Source organism: Oncorhynchus tshawytscha, linkage group LG30 (assembly GCF_018296145.1).
Source record: "Oncorhynchus tshawytscha isolate Ot180627B linkage group LG30, Otsh_v2.0, whole genome shotgun sequence".
In the NCBI taxonomy this organism is placed as follows: domain Eukaryota; kingdom Metazoa; phylum Chordata; class Actinopteri; order Salmoniformes; family Salmonidae; genus Oncorhynchus; species Oncorhynchus tshawytscha.
In genome coordinates, this window is record NC_056458.1 from 7,059,238 (window position 1) to 7,076,498 (window position 17,261).

General features: G+C 41.4%; 1 pseudogene; it reads right to left on the bottom strand.

The window, feature by feature from the left end:
* Positions 1-8,671: 8,671 nt before the first annotated feature.
* On the bottom strand, positions 8,672-11,838 carry LOC112228176 (annotated as a pseudogene).
* Between the last annotated feature and the right edge of the window lie 5,423 nt (positions 11,839-17,261).

Below are 17,261 nucleotides of genomic sequence, written 5' to 3' on the forward strand. Positions count from 1 at the left end.
AAATATTTTGCTCTTCTAACAGGCCTACATATTGTTTGGACTGTTGTTTAAGATGATAACATGAAACTTTGCTATTATTGTTGCAAGCACTATTATTTCTGATGTAGCAATCAGGCTAGCTAGCATGCTAACTAGATACAGTAACTCTGTGTTATAGCATTTCTAGTTAGCGTCTAATTATTTGTTTGTGTACTGCAGTTGATTGGTGACAAACATATATGAACATATATTCAGCATGACACTCTTGCAAGCATTATAATATATTTACAACCCAAAATGAATGTGAAATGGATTTATAACTTACGACACAAGCAATATATTTAGGCTAAGATTAATCTGGGCTTGATAGCCAGCTAGCTAAACTAACTGAGAAATGCACCCTGGAAATTGTAATATGCTGTAGATGAGGGCAATACAGAAGCTTTCAAATGACAAAAACGAGGAATCGTGCTGTATGATTAACAAAAACGATAAAACATCAAAATGTTTTTCAAATCTTACAGCAGTGCATATACTCAGCATAATAACTGGTTATGAAGTGGCGGATGTGTTCTTTCATTTAAGAGTGCTCCCTGTGGAACTGTCTGAAGCTGTGCAGTAGAGAGGAGAAGCTAGATAATCCCGACAAGGAGTTCTGCAGTCACTGCAAAGCTCGCAGAGACGCCATGAGGAAATTGGAGATCTGAAAAGTTCCAACCATAGAGGTGTACTTAATAGAATGATCCTACATTGGCGGACAAGGGTAGAAGCTCCAGACTAATGTTGACTTTCCTCAGGAGAACTCGAACCTGACCCAGTATGTCATTAGCCCAAAACAGAGGCTCAAGATGTACAACCTCTAATCACAATGAGGGTCTGGATGGTGGTCACGACATAGCCTTCTGTAAGAACGCCATCAAACAGGGCTGGTACAAGTTTGGCAAAAAGGAGGTGTCAGACATCTCCACCTCCTCAGTCCTCTGCCACCTGCATCTTATTCTACTCCTCTCTGTGAGGAGTGGCAGGACTCAAGAGGAAATGTGTGTGTGAGCTTCCCAAAAATATATTTGTCTACAGATTTGTATTTTAGATTTGTTTGAAATGTCTACAGCCTATAAATTATCCACGAGGTGCAAGCTCTTATTTAACCTACTTTCCCTTTTGTAATTCTGTTTCATTAAGTCAGATATAAATTAAGCTAGTATAAAGAACATGATTTAACCACTTAAATTTGTTGCCATCCTAGATTGTATCAGTGTTACCCTATAAACAGTGACCTCAACTGTTTCCATGTACAGTACCAGTCAACATTTTGGACACACTTATCATTTCAAGGGTTTTTCTTTATTTTTACTATTTTCTACTTTGTAGAATAATAGTGAAGACATCAAAACTATGAAATAACATGTATGGAATCATGTAAAAAACAAAAAAGTGCTAAAAAAAAATCTAAATATATCTTATATTTGAGATTCTTCAAAGTAGCCACCCTTTTCCTTGATGACAACTTTGCACACTCTTGGCATTCTCTCAACCAGCTTCATGAGGTAGTCACCTGGAATAAATTTCAATTAACAGGTGTGCCTTGTTAAAAGTGAATTTGTGGAATTTCTTTCCTTCTTAATGCATTTGAGCCAATCATTTGTGTTGTGACAATGTAGCGGTGGTGAACAGAAGATAGACCAAGTCCATATTATGGCAAGAACAGCTCAAATAAGCAAAGAGAAACAATAGTCCATCATTAAATCAAATCAAATCTAATTCTATTTGTAACATGCTCCAAATATAACAGGTTAAATGCTTACTTACAAGCCAACAATGCAGTTTTAAGAAAAATACAAATAAATAAATAAAAGAGCAGCAGTAAAATAACAATAGCGAGGCTATATACAGGGGGTACCGGTACAGAGTCAATGTGCGGGGGGTAATTAGTCAGCGAGTCTTATGGCTTGAGGGTAGAAGCTGTTTAGAAGCCTCTTGGACCTAGACTTGTCGCTCCTGTACTGCTTACCGTGCAGAAGCAGAGAGAACAGTCTATGACTAGGGTGGCTGGAGTCTTTGACAATTTTTAGGGCCTCCCTCTGACACCGCCTGGTATAGAGGTCCTGGATGGCAGGATGCTTGGCCCCAATGATGTACTGGGCTGTACACACTATCCTCTGTAGGGCGTTGCAGTCAGAGGCCGAGCAGTTGCCATACCAGGCAGTGATGCAAAGAGTAAGGATGCTCTCGATGGTGCAGCTGAACCTTTTGAGGATCTGAGGACCCATGACAAATATTTTCAGTCTCCTGAGGGGAAATAGGTTTTGTCGTGCCCTCTTCACGACTGTCTTGGTGTGCTTGGACCTTGTTAGCTTGTTGATGATGTGGACACCAAGGAACTTGAAGCTCTTAACCCCTTCAATGAGAATGGCCCCTTCAATGAGAATGGGGGCCGTGCCTGGTCCTCTTTTTCCTGTAGTCCACAATCATCTCATTTGTCTTGACCACGTTGAGGGAGAGGTTGTTGTCCTGGCACCACACAGCCAGGTCTCTGACCTCCTCCCTATAAGCTGTCTCATCGTTGTCGGTGTTCAGGCCTACCACTGTTGTGTCATCGGCAAACTTAATGATGGTGTTGGAGTTGTGCCTGGCCATGCAGTCATGAGTGAACAGAGAGTACAGGAGGGGACTAAGCATGCACGCCTGAGGGGCCCCCGTGTTGAGGATCAGCGTGACTAATGTGTTGTTACCCACCCTTACCCCCTGGGAGCGGCCCGTCAGGAAGTACAGGATCCAGTTGCAGAGGGAGGTGTTTAGTCCCAGGCTCCTTAGCTTAGTGATAAGCTTTGAGGGCACTATGGTGTTGGAGGCCGAGATGTAGTCAATGAATAGCATTCTCACATAGGTGTTCCTTTTGTCCAGGTATGAAATGGCAGTGTGGAATGCAATAGAGATTGCATCATCTGTGGATCTTTTGGGGCGGTATGCAAATTGGAGTGACCAGCCTTTCAAACACTTCATGGCTACAGACATGAGTGCTACGGGTCAGTAGTCATTTAGGCAGGTTACCTTTGTGTTCTTGTTCACAGGGACTATGGTGGTCTGCTTGAAACATGTTGGTATTACAGACTCAGACAGGGAGAGGTTGAAAATGTCAGTGAAGACAGTTGCCAATTGGCCAGCGCATGCTTGGAGTACACGTCCTGGTAATCCGTCTGGCCCTGCGGCCTTGTGAATGTTGACGTGTTTAAAGATGTTACTCACATCGGCAAGCATAGAAGTAATTTAGCTCATCTAGTAGGCTTGTGTCACTGAGCAGCTCACGGCTGTGCTTCCCTTTGCAGTCTGTAATAGTTTGCAAGCCCTACCACATCCAACGAGCATTGGAGCCGGTGTAGTGCAATTCAATTGTAGTCCTGTATTGACGCTTTGCCTGTTTGATGGCTCGTCGGAGGGCATAGCGGGATTTACTACAAGCTTCCGGGTTAGAGTCCCTCTTCTTGAATACGGCAACTCTACTCATTTCCTGCTTTAGTTTTTGCGTGTAAGCAGGAATCAGGAGAATAGAATTATGGTCAGATTTGCTAAATGGAGGACGAGGGAGAGCTTTGTACGTATCTCTGTGTGTGGAGTGAAGGGGGTCTATAGTTTTTTCCCCTCTGGATGAGCATTTCTCTCTTTGCTTATGGCCATATACAGGTCATTCATTGAGTGCGGTCTTAGTGCCAGCATTGGTTTGTGGTGGTAAATAGACAGCTATGAAGAATATAGATGAAAACTCTCTAGGTAGATAGAGTGGTCTACAGCTTATCATGAGATACTCTACCTCAGGCGAGACTTCCTTAGATATCGTGCACCAGCTGTTGTTTACCAATATACATAGTACTTAGTAATGAGCCTCTCAAAACGGAACAAATTAAAATGACATGTCCTGACCAAACATCCACAGTATGGTGGTAAACCCAGAGAGTTCTTTCAGAACAGGGCAGAATGCTTCAGGAAACAGTGCTTCGACAGTGGAAGAGTAAGTCAGCTAGCAAGGCATTGTTGTCATTTTATAACATAAGCAGAAATAAGGGAGTACTATTCAATTCAAGGGGATTTATTGGCATGGGAAACATATGTTTATATTGCCAATGCAAGTGAAATAGATAATAAACATAAGTGAAATAAACAAAAAATGAACAGTTAACATTACACACAAAAGTTCCAAAAGAATAAAGACATTTGAAATGTCATGTTATGTCTATATACAGTGTGGTAACGATGTGCAAATAGTTAAACTACAAAAGGGAAAATAAATAAACATAAATATGGGTTGTATTTACAATTGTTTGTTCTTCACTGGTTGCCCTTTTCTTGTGGCAACAGGTCACAAATATTGCTGCTGTGATTGCACAATGTGGTATTTCACCCAAAAGATATGGGAGTTGATAAAAAATTGGATTTTTTTTTCAAATTCTTTGTGGATCTGTGTAATCTGAGGGAAATATGTGTCTCTAATATGGTCATACATTTGGCAGGAGGTTAGGAAGTGCAGCTCAGTTTCCACCTCATTTTGTGGGCAGTGTGCACATAGCCTGTCCTCTTTTGAGAGCCAGGTCTGCCTTCGGCGGCCTTTCTCAACAGCAAGGCTATGCTCACTGAGTCTGTACATAGTCGAGGCTTTCCTTATTTTTTTTGTCAGTCATAGTGGTCAGGTATTTTGCCACTGTGAACTCTCTGCTTAAGGCCAAATACCATTCTAGTTTGCACTGTTTAGTGTTAATTCTTACTATCTCTTGTAGTAGTCGATGTGAGTTTCTCTTTCAAACAATCCCCTTGTACACAGCTAATAGCCAGCTAGCTAACGTTAGCCAAAGCAAGCTAGCTTGCTACTGATAGTGCAACCATAAGTAACAGTACATATGAAGATGAAACATGATCAGGTCTACTGTGCATCTTGCTGTAGAAATTATTGTTGAACTGTTGCTGTTAAAATACAAGTAATATGTTTTACTCTGAACTGGAATAAACTGATTGAAGCGAGATGCTTTTTGAGGCAAACACACACACAGTTCTGGGTTGCTCATCTACAGCAGGAAGCTGTCTCCTGCCCGTCTGAGAAAGCAGTAGATGTTCTGATCCAGTTTGGCACCACATACCTATGTGAGTCAGGGTTCTCAACTCTGGCATACTTTAAAAAAACAAGTACAGCCACAAACTCAATGCTGAGCATGACTTCAGGGTTGCACTGTCAAAAACTGAGCCCAGAATAGACCTGCTTGTTGAAAAACTCAACCGGTCACACACCTCTCATTAGGACTGTGTGCATGTGTGTGTTTTCTGGTCTACATCTGTGTTAGATGATCAATTTATTCCAGTTCAGAAGGAAAATTGTTTATTGTATTTTAACAGCAACAGTTCCAACCTAGACAGATATGTGTGTTTTTAATGGGGAAAAATAAATATGAATAGCTATTTATATGGGTATTTCATTTAATTGTTATTTGTCTATATTGCAATTGTTTGAGGTATAAGGGCAAAGAAATGTACCCAGGAAAACACAGAATTTCTCATTTGGGTCCCAGGATGAAAAGGTTTAAAAAACCCTGGTCTATAATATAAAATATATTTGTTTAACACTTTTTTGGTTACTACATGATTCCATATGTGTTATTTCATAGTTTGATGTCTTCACTATTATTCTACAATGTAGAAAATAGTAAAAATGTCACACCCTGACCTTAGAGCCTTTTAATGTCTCTATTTGGTTTGGTCAGGGTATGTTTTGGCCGGGTATGGTTCTCAATCAGGGACAGCTGTCTATCGTTGTCTCTGATTGGGAACCATACTTAGGTAGCCCTTTTCCCTCCTTTCTGTGTGGGAGGTTGTCTTTGTTTGTAGCCCTTAAGCGTCATGGTCGTTTTGTATGGTTTATTGTTGGCGTCATCCGAAATAGGATTATGTATGCTCGCTGCGCTTTGGTCCTCCTCATTCAACGGCCGTGACAAAAAAATAAAGAAAAACCCTTGAATGAGTAGGTGTGTCGACACTTTTGACTGGTTCTGTACATTAATCCTAATTCCTGTGTATACACAGGGATAACCCACTGGGCACAGACGCCATTTCGATGTCTAGTTTTAATTTACATTTGGTTTAGTTGTCAACTAACGTGAATTCAATGTGAAATCAACAAAAAAATGCACCATGTTATTAGATTTAGGTCCAAAGTTGGGTGAAAAAAAGACAAATCCCCTCTGTTGATGTTTTGCAAATCCAATCAGTTTTCCACGTTGATTCAACATCATCACATTGAAGAAAAAATAATGACTTGAAAACAACTTTGATTCAACCCCTTTTTCCCCAGTGGGAAGGGTTGTCCTGGCACAATTTAGCCTGACCATCTTTTTGGAATCATGGCCACAGTGTCCAGAAAGGCCAGTTTACTCACTTTAATTGCAGAAGTCTTTCTGTGAAAACCCAGTAGGGTCAAAAGGACAACAGAGTCACTTGATTTGAAGCTAAAAAAGTCACAGCTGCATTCAAAACCCCCACAAAGGATCAATTGGGCTGTGCTCTGTTGGAGAGCACATAACTACGTAGTGTTGCAAGGATGAGTTTGTGTCTGTTTTGCTTGAGGGTGCACGTGATTAGGTGCCTTTAAGGAAAAATGGATGTGTGTGTTGTGAAGATATAAGTGAGAAGTGAAACTGATAATTCAACTCATGTGATTTCGATCACAATTTCCTGTATCTTCTGTGCGCTAATGTCCTGATGCTTTCAAGCAATTCTCTCCGATTACTTCATGTGTTGTTTCTGTTCATGTGATGGTCACAGAGTACATGTGATCACTATACCCCTGAGCCACACACACAGTGCTTATTCCTTACTGCCCAGTGCAGTTAGAACAAAAGCAGGAGATTGTATGTTCTGTAGGGAGATCAAATGTCCCCTTTCTGCTGACCCAAGGGTCACACACGCATCTTTCATTAGTTCTTCCTCCAGACGGCTTGTCATCTCCTTACATTAACTTTGGGGTTTCAGTTATCAATAGATATGACAGGGTCAATGCAAGATACATGTTTTGTGGGACAAGTTGCAACCAATGGGATGTGTTACCTCCACAGTGTGAGGCCAGGATAAACATGCACACATTGACCTCATTTAACACAGGGCAGCCTGCAGTCTCATTTCCTGTGACTCTGCCCAAGCAATGAACAAGGAGTCTGGAAAATACACAACTTGACCCAGATATCTTTAATAAATGTATTAAAATGTTAGTCAGAATATGTCTGTAGGTTACCGTAACTCAAGGCAAATATCAAACGGGGCAAGGAATTTGTGCTACTTTCCAACATTATTCCAACCCATCCCAAACTTTTCTCAGGCAACTATAGTAGATTTGTTCATGGGTCTGGACACATTGATCTGCATTAGACATGGACTCTGTGAGGATATTGATGTAGCCATGTATCCATCAGCTGTGACCACTGTGAGAAGTACTGTATCTCCTCAATCGCTATTCCAATATGATATGCTGTCTAGTTCTGGTAGACCACCCCATGTTATGTAAGGTCCTGGTGCATCACTTCTCACTAAGTCCTGGACATGTGCACCTCTTTCTGAGTCATCTGGTACAGAGGAATCGACTCCTCTGGTGTTTGGTCGGACAGGACCTACTTATGTGTGTGGAGGTGACGAAGTCCTACTTCTTCATCCTCTCCTGATGTACATGGTCCCGATATATCCCCTTCTTGGGCGTATGATATTGTTGCATCTGTTTCATCTAGAGCTGCTCCATTTTGTAGGTGTATGTGGTCTATGTTCAGCGGATCCTGTTTCATCCAGACCTGCTCCATTTTGTTGGTGTGTGTGGTCTATGTTCAGCGGATCCTGTTTCATCCAGACCTGCTCCATTTTGTTGGTGTGTGTGGTCTATGTTCAGCGGATCCTGTTTCATCCAGACCTGCTCCATTTTGTTGGTGTGTGTGGTCTATGTTCAGCGGATCCTGTTTCATCCAGACCTGCTCCATTTTGTTGGTGTGTGTGGTCTATGTTCAGCGGATCCTGTTTCATCCAGACCTGCTCCATTTTGTTGGTGTGTGTGGTCTATGTTCAGCGGATCCTGTTTCATCCAGACCTGCTCCATTTTGTTGGTGTGTGTGGTCTATGTTCAGCGGATCCTGTTTCATCCAGACCTGCTCCATTTTGTTGGTGTGTGTGGTCTATGTTCAGCGGATCCTGTTTCATCCAGACCTGCTCCATTTTGTTGGCGTAAAGTTGATCCAATCATGATTATTGCTGTATCTACACCACAACAATACAGCGTTTTAGAACAGCAAGTCATCCTCCTCAAGAACGGTTTAAAACGTGTTACTGTTCTGACCCTCTAGTCTTCGGTTACCTGCATGTGAGGGTCTTTATTAAAAGCAACGGTCGCCCGTCTTTACGATTGTCCATCGTTTGCTATCCTACTGGAAAGATAGCTGAAAGTACAATCAGGTGTCACATGACTTTTAGAGGTCTGTAGTCGCTTACCTCTGTGTCTTAAACTGTGAAGCCAAAAGAAGGCTACAAAGGCTGCTGTTCCCCACAATGACCTCTCACTGTTGTGCTCATCCTCCACTGTGAAACGGATTGTGTTTCTTCATTAACTATCTGCTTGTCTTTCTTTGCTTGTAGCGATGTATATGAATAGTGTAGAAAACCTATACATTTAACGAGTATGCTACCTACCTATTGGAGTAACTGTAATGTTGACCTGGGTCTGGACCACGTATCTGCTCTGAAAGCCTGAGAATATACAGTTATACGTTCCTGATTCTCTGGGTTGCGAAGAAGGAGGGATCCGTTGCCCATCAGAACCTGGTCCTGCTCCAGTCTAGCCCGGTCCTCCCAGAGGTTGGAAGTCCGTCTGGTTCTGCTGTCGTAGTTTAGGATGACTGTGGGCTCATTAGTCCTGGTGAAGGTCCATGTGAGGGAGAAGTTCTGGAGGTTCTGTGGAGCCATGCAAGGAATGGACAGCTCTTGACTGTCCAATCAATTTCTCTGCAAGTTTAAACATCACAAATCCTGTGTCAATGATATCTCTCTCCTTTGTCAACAACCTTCATGACCCCTAAAAAGCACAATATTTAACCATAAGTATCACACTTTTATGAGGCACATATTTAAAGTGCCTTTAAATGTCACTATATCTCTGGACAGGTTGAAGGTTTTCTCTAAAGACACTAAATAGACTGACCAATAATTCCTAGTTCCTGTTCCAAGGAGCATATCAAATACAAGCTTAGTCAGTTCTTGGTAAAAATGCCTTTTCAGGCTAAATCTAGGAGAGAACAACTTGCTCACTGTGAATTTTCGTGAGACTTGGTTTTACAAACATAACACTGGATTCCAAGGATGTTGATCCATACCTTGCTGCCTCATAGACTGTCCACACCTGGGCCTTGTCTGTAGAGATGACAGAGCAGAAGTAGGTGTGGTCAGAGACATGACCCACGATCCTTACTGTGCTCTCCACTGTGTACAGACCTTTGGAGTCTGGGGTTTTGCTGGTGGAGTTCTGTGTTTCTGGGGCAGACACTGGGTCTGTTGTCCATGCCACCTGAGGGACAGGATAGACGTTCTGAGATGAACAGGAGACGACCTCCCAAGTCATCTCTATTCTCACTGACTGGATGAGAGCTGCAAAATAGAAATAAGGTGTTATTGATAGTGTTGAATTAAAGTATCAACCATGAGTGTTTTTTTTATTTTTTACATTGATAACATTAGTTCACTAGCCCTCTAGTGTTTCCATGGCCAATCATGGCATATTATTGTAAATCAGTAATGTTTTTTGTTTTATCGAGTGGATGCTTGCATTGTTAGTCTGACAACTTCGGCTTTCATGGAAATATGACCATGGTCCCTATGGAAAAATTGTGTGCCCTGTAAACTACTGCCAGCAGGGCCCAGTTAAGTGTTACAGTGGAAAAAGAGTGTTTTATTCCACTCTGCAGTCACGACCATGAGGGTAGACTAATTAATTATGGAACACTAACAAACACTGTCCCAATTTTCAATACTAGGCTCAAGCTTTTATTAAACTCTATAGATCATCACATTCCGCTTGGCTCTCCTAAAGAGGTTTGAAGAACAAATATTACAAAACAAATAAACAGACAAATTTAACATGGGGATATTGGAACAGATGTAGACATGGCTTACAAAGCCTGCCCACTGTGAAATAACAGGTTGAATCAATGTTGTTTCCACGTCATTTCAACCCCAAAATTGTCATGTGATATTGAAAAAAGTAATCAACTTTGAACCTAAATCCAATGACAAGGTGATATTTTTTGTTGATTTCACGTTGAAATTGTGTTAGTTGTCAACTCAACCAAATGTAAATCAAAACGGTGCCCAGTGGGTGCCAGCTTTTTAATGTTTTACATGTCTGGAGAGAATTTGAAATGTGGAATCATACCAAAGGCAGAAAGGTGGTGAACTGTCTATTGAGAAATGCTGCATGAAAGATAAATAAACTAGGAGTAGTTATGGACAGGGATCTGCTGTTTGTACCAGTGGATGACTACAGCACCGGTGGGTTTAAACAGGGCAGCATGCAGTCCTCATGGAATAGACAGATCACAAAGGCCTCTGAAAAGCAATGTTTGAAAATTCGAGCCTGCAATTGTCCAATCACTGTTGTGTACGTATCTGATCAAGGGGAATAAATGCCATCTACTGGCCTTTTTTTTGGAGAACCACAGCATTTGTCATTTGTGTTTTAACTTGATGAACAAGTGCATTCAGAAAGTAATGAGACCCCTTGACTTTTTTCAAATGTTGTTACGTTACAGCCTTATTCTGAAATTGATTCAATAAAAAATGTTCCTCAATAATATACACACAATACCACATAATGACGAAGCGAATGCAAATGTATTAAAAATAAAAATAAAAGTATTCAGACCCTTTGCTATGAAACTTAAAATTGAGCTCATCCTGTTTCCATCTGTGGGAAAATAAATTGATTGGACATGATTTGGAAAGGCATACACATGTCTATATATGGTCCCACAGTTGACAGTGCATGTCAAGGCAAAAACCAAGCAATGAGGTCAATGGAATTGTACGGCGAGCTCCGAGACAGGATTGTGTCAGGGCACAGAACTGGTAAAGGGTAACAAAAAATGTCTGTAGCTTTGAAGGTCCCCAAGAACACAGTGGCCTCCAACATTCTTAAATGGAAGAAGTTTGGAACCACCAAGACTCTTCCTAGAGCTGGCCGCCTAACCAAACTCAGCAATCGAGGGAGAAGGGCCTTGGTCAGGGAGGTGACCAAGAACCCGATGGTCACTCTGACAGAGCTCCAGAATTCATCTGTGGAGATTGGAGATCCTTCGAGAAGGACAACCATCTCTGCAGCACTCCACCAATCAGGCCTTTATGGTAGAGTGGCCAGGCGGAAACAACTCCTCAGTAAAAGGCACATGACAGCCTGCTTGGAGTTTGCCAAAGGGTACCTAAAGGACTCTCAGACCATGAGAAACAAGTTTCTCTTGTCTGATGAAACCAAGATTGAACTCTTTGGCCTGAATGCCAAGCATCATGTCTGGAGGAAACCTGGCACCATCCCTACAGTGAGGCATGGTGGTGGCAGCATCATGCTGTGGGGAGGTTTTTCAGTGGCAGGGACTGGGAGACTAGTCAGGATCGAGGGAAAGATGGACGGAGGAAAGTAGCAATGGCTCTTCCCTGAAATATATCCATAGAGTTTGTTCCGCTTACAAACAGAGAGATAGAGAGAGAGAAGCGGTTTAGTCATACTGTACCTTTAGAGTCAGTCATAGACAATATCCTCAGAAAGATCAGGAACACAGTGGCAGGTCCATGTGTCAGTGCCATCTTAGAGAGTCTGTTTCCAGATCTTGAATCCATGTCTCATTGGCTCTTGCTTTGATAAAACAAGGTCTTATTAACCAAGCGAGTAAAACTTTAACCCGCCTACCCATGAATGGACATGATGTGTACACCACAGTGGTTGCACACATAATTACATAAAATAAACTGGTTTTCAAGAGAGATAGCAGAACATGTAACCTCAAATTGTGTAAAATATAAAGGACAACGTGCCTTTGAGAGTGTGTTTGCATGTGTGCGCGCATGCTTGTGTGTGTGTTATGTTTGAGAGTGCTTCTGAGTATGCACTTTGTGCAACCATTCAAGCTGTTGTTCCATTAACCTGTGCACACTGTAAAAAGTGGGACTGCACTGTTGTTAATCTCAAGTGCTTTTAATGATTGGAATGACCAAAAATTACATTTTGGTTCATCCAGCCTATTCTATTCAATTTGTCTGAAATCAAATAACAAAAAATCGTCATACAGTATCAATGTAATTTTTTCAGTTGAATGAAAGCTTCTCAATTTCTTTCAGCACCTCATGCGCATGTGCATTGTATAGTGGTGAGGACAATGTAGCAGAGGCAGCTTATCAGAAGAGTTGGAGGCGTGGCTTATTGGGGGTGTGGCTTTTTGCCCAGCAGTGAGTGTAAATGTCATTCCAGTTATTGTGGTCTACTCTATTTATTAGCAAAACATAAGCACTGCCAGCAGCGGTAATGACAAGTGGTGACCTGTCATTCAGGGCAGCTGTTATGAGCTCACCTGTTTAGCAAAAAATACAGTTGTTGTTTCCTGTTTAGCATGTTATTTTGGCATTAATACGTGTCACAAATCAGTTTTCTAACAATGTAAAACAAATCATTGAGTTAATAAAGCCACATACAGTGCCTTGCGAAAGTATTCGGCCCCCTTGAACTTTGCGACCTTTTGCCACATTTCAGGATTCAAACATAAAAATATAAAACTGTATTTTTTTGTGAAGAATCAACAACAAGTGGGACACAATCATGAAGTGGAACGACATTTATTGGATATTTCAAACTTTTTTAACAAATCAAAAACTGAAAAATTGGGCGTGCAAAATTATTCAGCCCCCTTAAGTTAATACTTTGTAGCGCCACCTTTTGCTGCGATTACAGCTGTAAGTCGCTTGGGGTATGTCTCTATCAGTTTTGCACATCGAGAGACTGACATTTTTTCCCATTCCTCCTTGCAAAACAGCTCGAGCTCAGTGAGGTTGGATGGAGAGCATTTGTGAACAGCAGTTTTCAGTTCTTTCCACAGATTCTCGATTGGATTCAGGTCTGGACTTTGACTTGGCCATTCTAACACCTGGATATATTTTTGAACCATTCCATTGTAGATTTTGCTTTATGTTTTGGATCATTGTCTTGTTGGAAGACAAATCTCCGTCCCAGTCTCAGGTCTTTTGCAGACTCCATCAGGTTTTCTTCCAGAATGGTCCTGTATTTGGCTCCATCCATCTTCCCATCAATTTTAACCATCTTCCCTGTCCCTGCTTAAGAAAAGCAGGCCCAAACCATGATGCTGCCACCACCATGTTTGACAGTGGGGATGGTGTATTCAGGGTGATGAGCTGTGTTGCTTTTACGCCAAACATAACGTTTTGCATTGTTGCCAAAAAGTTCAATTTTGGTTTCATCTGACCAGAGCACCTTCTTCCACATGTTTGGTGTGTCTCCCAGGTGGCTTGTGGCAAACTTTAAACAACACTTTTTATGGATATCTTTAAGAAATGGCTTTCTTCTTGCCACTCTTCCATAAAGGCCAGATTTGTGCAATATACGACTGATTGTTGTCCTATGGACAGAGTCTCCCAACTCAGCTGTAGATCTCTGCAGTTCATCCAGAGTGATCATGGGCCTCTTGGCTGCATCTCTGATCAGTCTTCTCCTTGTATGAGCTGAAAGTTTAGAGGGACGGCCAGGTCTTGGTAGATTTGCAGTGGTCTGATACTCCTTCCATTTCAATATTATCGCTTGCACAGTGCTCCTTGGGATGTTTAAAGCTTGGGAAATCTTTTTGTATCCAAATCCGGCTTTAAACTTCTTCACAACAGTATCTCGGACCTGCCTGGTGTGTTCCTTGTTCTTCATGATGCTCTCTGCGCTTTTAACGGACCTCTGAGACTATCACAGTGCAGGTGCATTTATACGGAGACTTGATTACACACAGGTGGATTGTATTTATCATCATTAGTCATTTAGGTCAACATTGGATCATTCAGAGATCCTCACTGAACTTCTGGAGAGAGTTTGCTGCACTGAAAGTAAAGGGGCTGAATAATTTTGCACGCCCAATTTTTCAGTTTTTGATTTGTTAAAAAAGTTTGAAATATCCAATAAATGTCGTTCCACTTCATGATTGTGTCCCACTTGTTGTTGATTCTTCACAAAAAAATACAGTTTTATATCTTTAGGTTTGAATCCTGAAATGTGGCAAAAGTTCGCAAAGTTCAAGGGGGCCGAATACTTTCGCAAGGCACTGTACAAACATGGTCTCTGCTTTGCTTTCTTGAGTAAGTCAACTCCAAAATGCAGGTGTTTCAGCCTAGCTCAGTGCTTTCTGTGGTGATGGGGCAGCCATCAGAAAAAAACAGAGCGTAGGGGTTGGTAATGTTCTCTTGATGTGCCGTGATTGGCTCAGTGTTCTGTCACTCATGGGGACACTAAGTCGCCTCAAAATCTACAGGGAGAGCCAGAAAGTTCAAGCCCCTTCGGTGCTGCCATAGATTTATATTGGAAATGCCCTTCCAAGAAGGCTCAAGGTCATTGGCCACATGTAAAATGACGTAAAATCACATTATATCACGAAACTTTGATTGGACTGTTCATGTCAACATCATACTTTCAAAATCTTAGTTATGAATAGATTTTTTATTAGATTTTTTATTTAACCTTTATTTAACTAGGCAGGTCAGTTAAGAACAAATCCTTATTTAATCAAGTCAACAATCTATTGGCAAATTATTTTCAAACCTTCACTAGCCTGTATGTACTCTGGAGCGGGATCGATTTGGAAGTGGAGGGTCCATCATGGCCTGGGGCGGTGTGTCACAGCATCATCAGACTGAGCTTGTTGTCATTGCAGGCAATCTCAACGCTGTGCATTACAAGGAAGACATCCTCCTCCCTCATGTGATACCCTTCCTGCAAGCTCATCCTGACATGACCCTCCAGCATGACAATGCCACCAGCTATACTGCTCGTTCTGTGCGTGATTTCCTGCAAGACAGGAATGTCAGTGTTCTGCCATGGCCAGCGAAGAGCCCGGACCTCAATCCCATTGAGCACATCTGGGACCTGTTGGATCAGAGGATGAAGGCTAGAACCATTCCCCCCAGAAACTTGCAGGTGACATGGTGGAAGAGTGTGGTAACATCTCACAGCAAGAACTGGCAAATCTGGTGCATTCCATGAGGAGGAGATGCACTGCAGTAATTAATGCAGCTGGTGGCCACACCAGATACTGACTGATACTTTTGATTTTGACATCCCCCTTTGTTCAGGGACACATTATTCCATTTCTGTTAGTCACATGTCTGTGGTTTAAGTTTAAGATGAAAAGAAACGCAGTTGACAGTGAGAGAACATTTCTTTTTTTGTTTATTTAATGAAGCTGCCAGTTGAGGACTTGTGAGGTGTCTGTTTCTCAAACTAGACACTCTAATGTACTTGTCCTCTTGCTCAGTTGTGCACCGGGGCCTCCCACCCCTCTTTCTATTCTGGTTAGAGCTAGTTTGCGCTGTTCTGTGAAGGTAGTAGTACACAGCGTTGTACGAGATCTTCAGTTTCTTGGCAATTTCTCGCATGGAATAGCCTTCATTTCTCAGAACAAGAATAGACTGATGAGCTTCAGAAGAGTTCTTTGTTGTTGGCCATTTTGAGCCTGTAATCGAACCCACAAATGCTGATGCTCCAGATACTCAACTAGTCTAAAGAATGACAGATTTATTGCTTCTTTAATCAGCACAACAGTTTTCAGCTGTGCTAACATAATTGCAAAAGGGTTTTCTAATGATCAATTAGCCTTTTAAAATTATAAACTTGGATTAGCTAACGCAACTTTCCATTGGAACACAGGAGTGATGGTTGCTGATAATGGGCCTATGTAGATATTCCATTAAAAAAATCTGCCGTTTCCAGCTACATTAGTCAGTTATAACATTAACCATGTCTACACTGCATTTCTGATCAATTTTATGATATTTTAATGAACAAAAAATGTGCTTTTCTTTCAAAAACAAGGGAATTTCTAAGTGACCCCAAACTTTGGTACAGTAGTGTTAGATATTCCATTAAATATCTGCCGTTTCCAACTACAATAGTCATTTACCACTTTAACAATGTCTACACTGCATTTCTGATCAATTTTATGTTTTTTTAATGGGCAAAATAATTGGCTTTTCTTTCAAAAACAAGGACATTTCTAAGTGACCCCAAACTTTTGAACGGTAGTGTATATACCCTCATCTGAAACATCTACACTCCTGAGTAGGACTGATTTATTTACATGAAAAGGCTGGTCTTTAAACAAAGATGTATTTCCACTGAAATGTTCAGTCTGAAATTGTAACTAGTCAATGTCATCGTAGTAGCTATGGACGTGTGTTTGCTGTCTGTACCAAAGGATCACCTTGTCTTCATTTCGTTTGAAGCTACATGGCAGCACACAGTCCTCAGAGTAGAGACAGGTCACCAGAGAGACAAGACATGGCCTTTTTAAAAACAATGCCTACATATTCTTTAATAGAAGTTTAGATTCCAGAGGATAATGTTATATAATTGCAATCAAACATTTCTGATAATCAAAATTTGTAGTATTCTTACCTAGTATACTTCTACTCACACTTCTACTCACACATCTAGGTGTACACTCTTAGAAAAAAAAGGTGCTATCTAGAACCTAAAGGGGTTCTTCGGCTGTTCCCATAGAATAACCCTTTGAATAACTATTTTTGCTTCCAGGTAGAACCCTTTAGGGTTCCAGGTTAGAACCCTTTTGTTTCCATGTAGAACCCTTTCCACAGAGGGTTCTACATGGAACCCAAAAACAGGGTTCTACCAGGAACCAAAAAGTGTTCTCCTATGGGGACAGCTGAAGAACCCTTTTGGAACCGTTTTTTTTTCGAAGAGGGAATAACTGTACAACATTTTCACAATCTTAAATATCAAAATATGCCTGCAACACGCATTTTGTCCTATATAGAATTCCAAAGTTGTGTGGTCATGTTGTTAAAATGAAAGCTCAAATTCAGGACGAAAATGTTACGCTCCATTACGAACAGCATGGCAATGTCTATTTCTGTCTCGGTAGCCTGCTGTTCTAAGCTAGATACCTTAGAAGGGTAAGGTATCTCAGAGTTGACAACTGTTCAGACACTCACGGATGACTGCTACAATG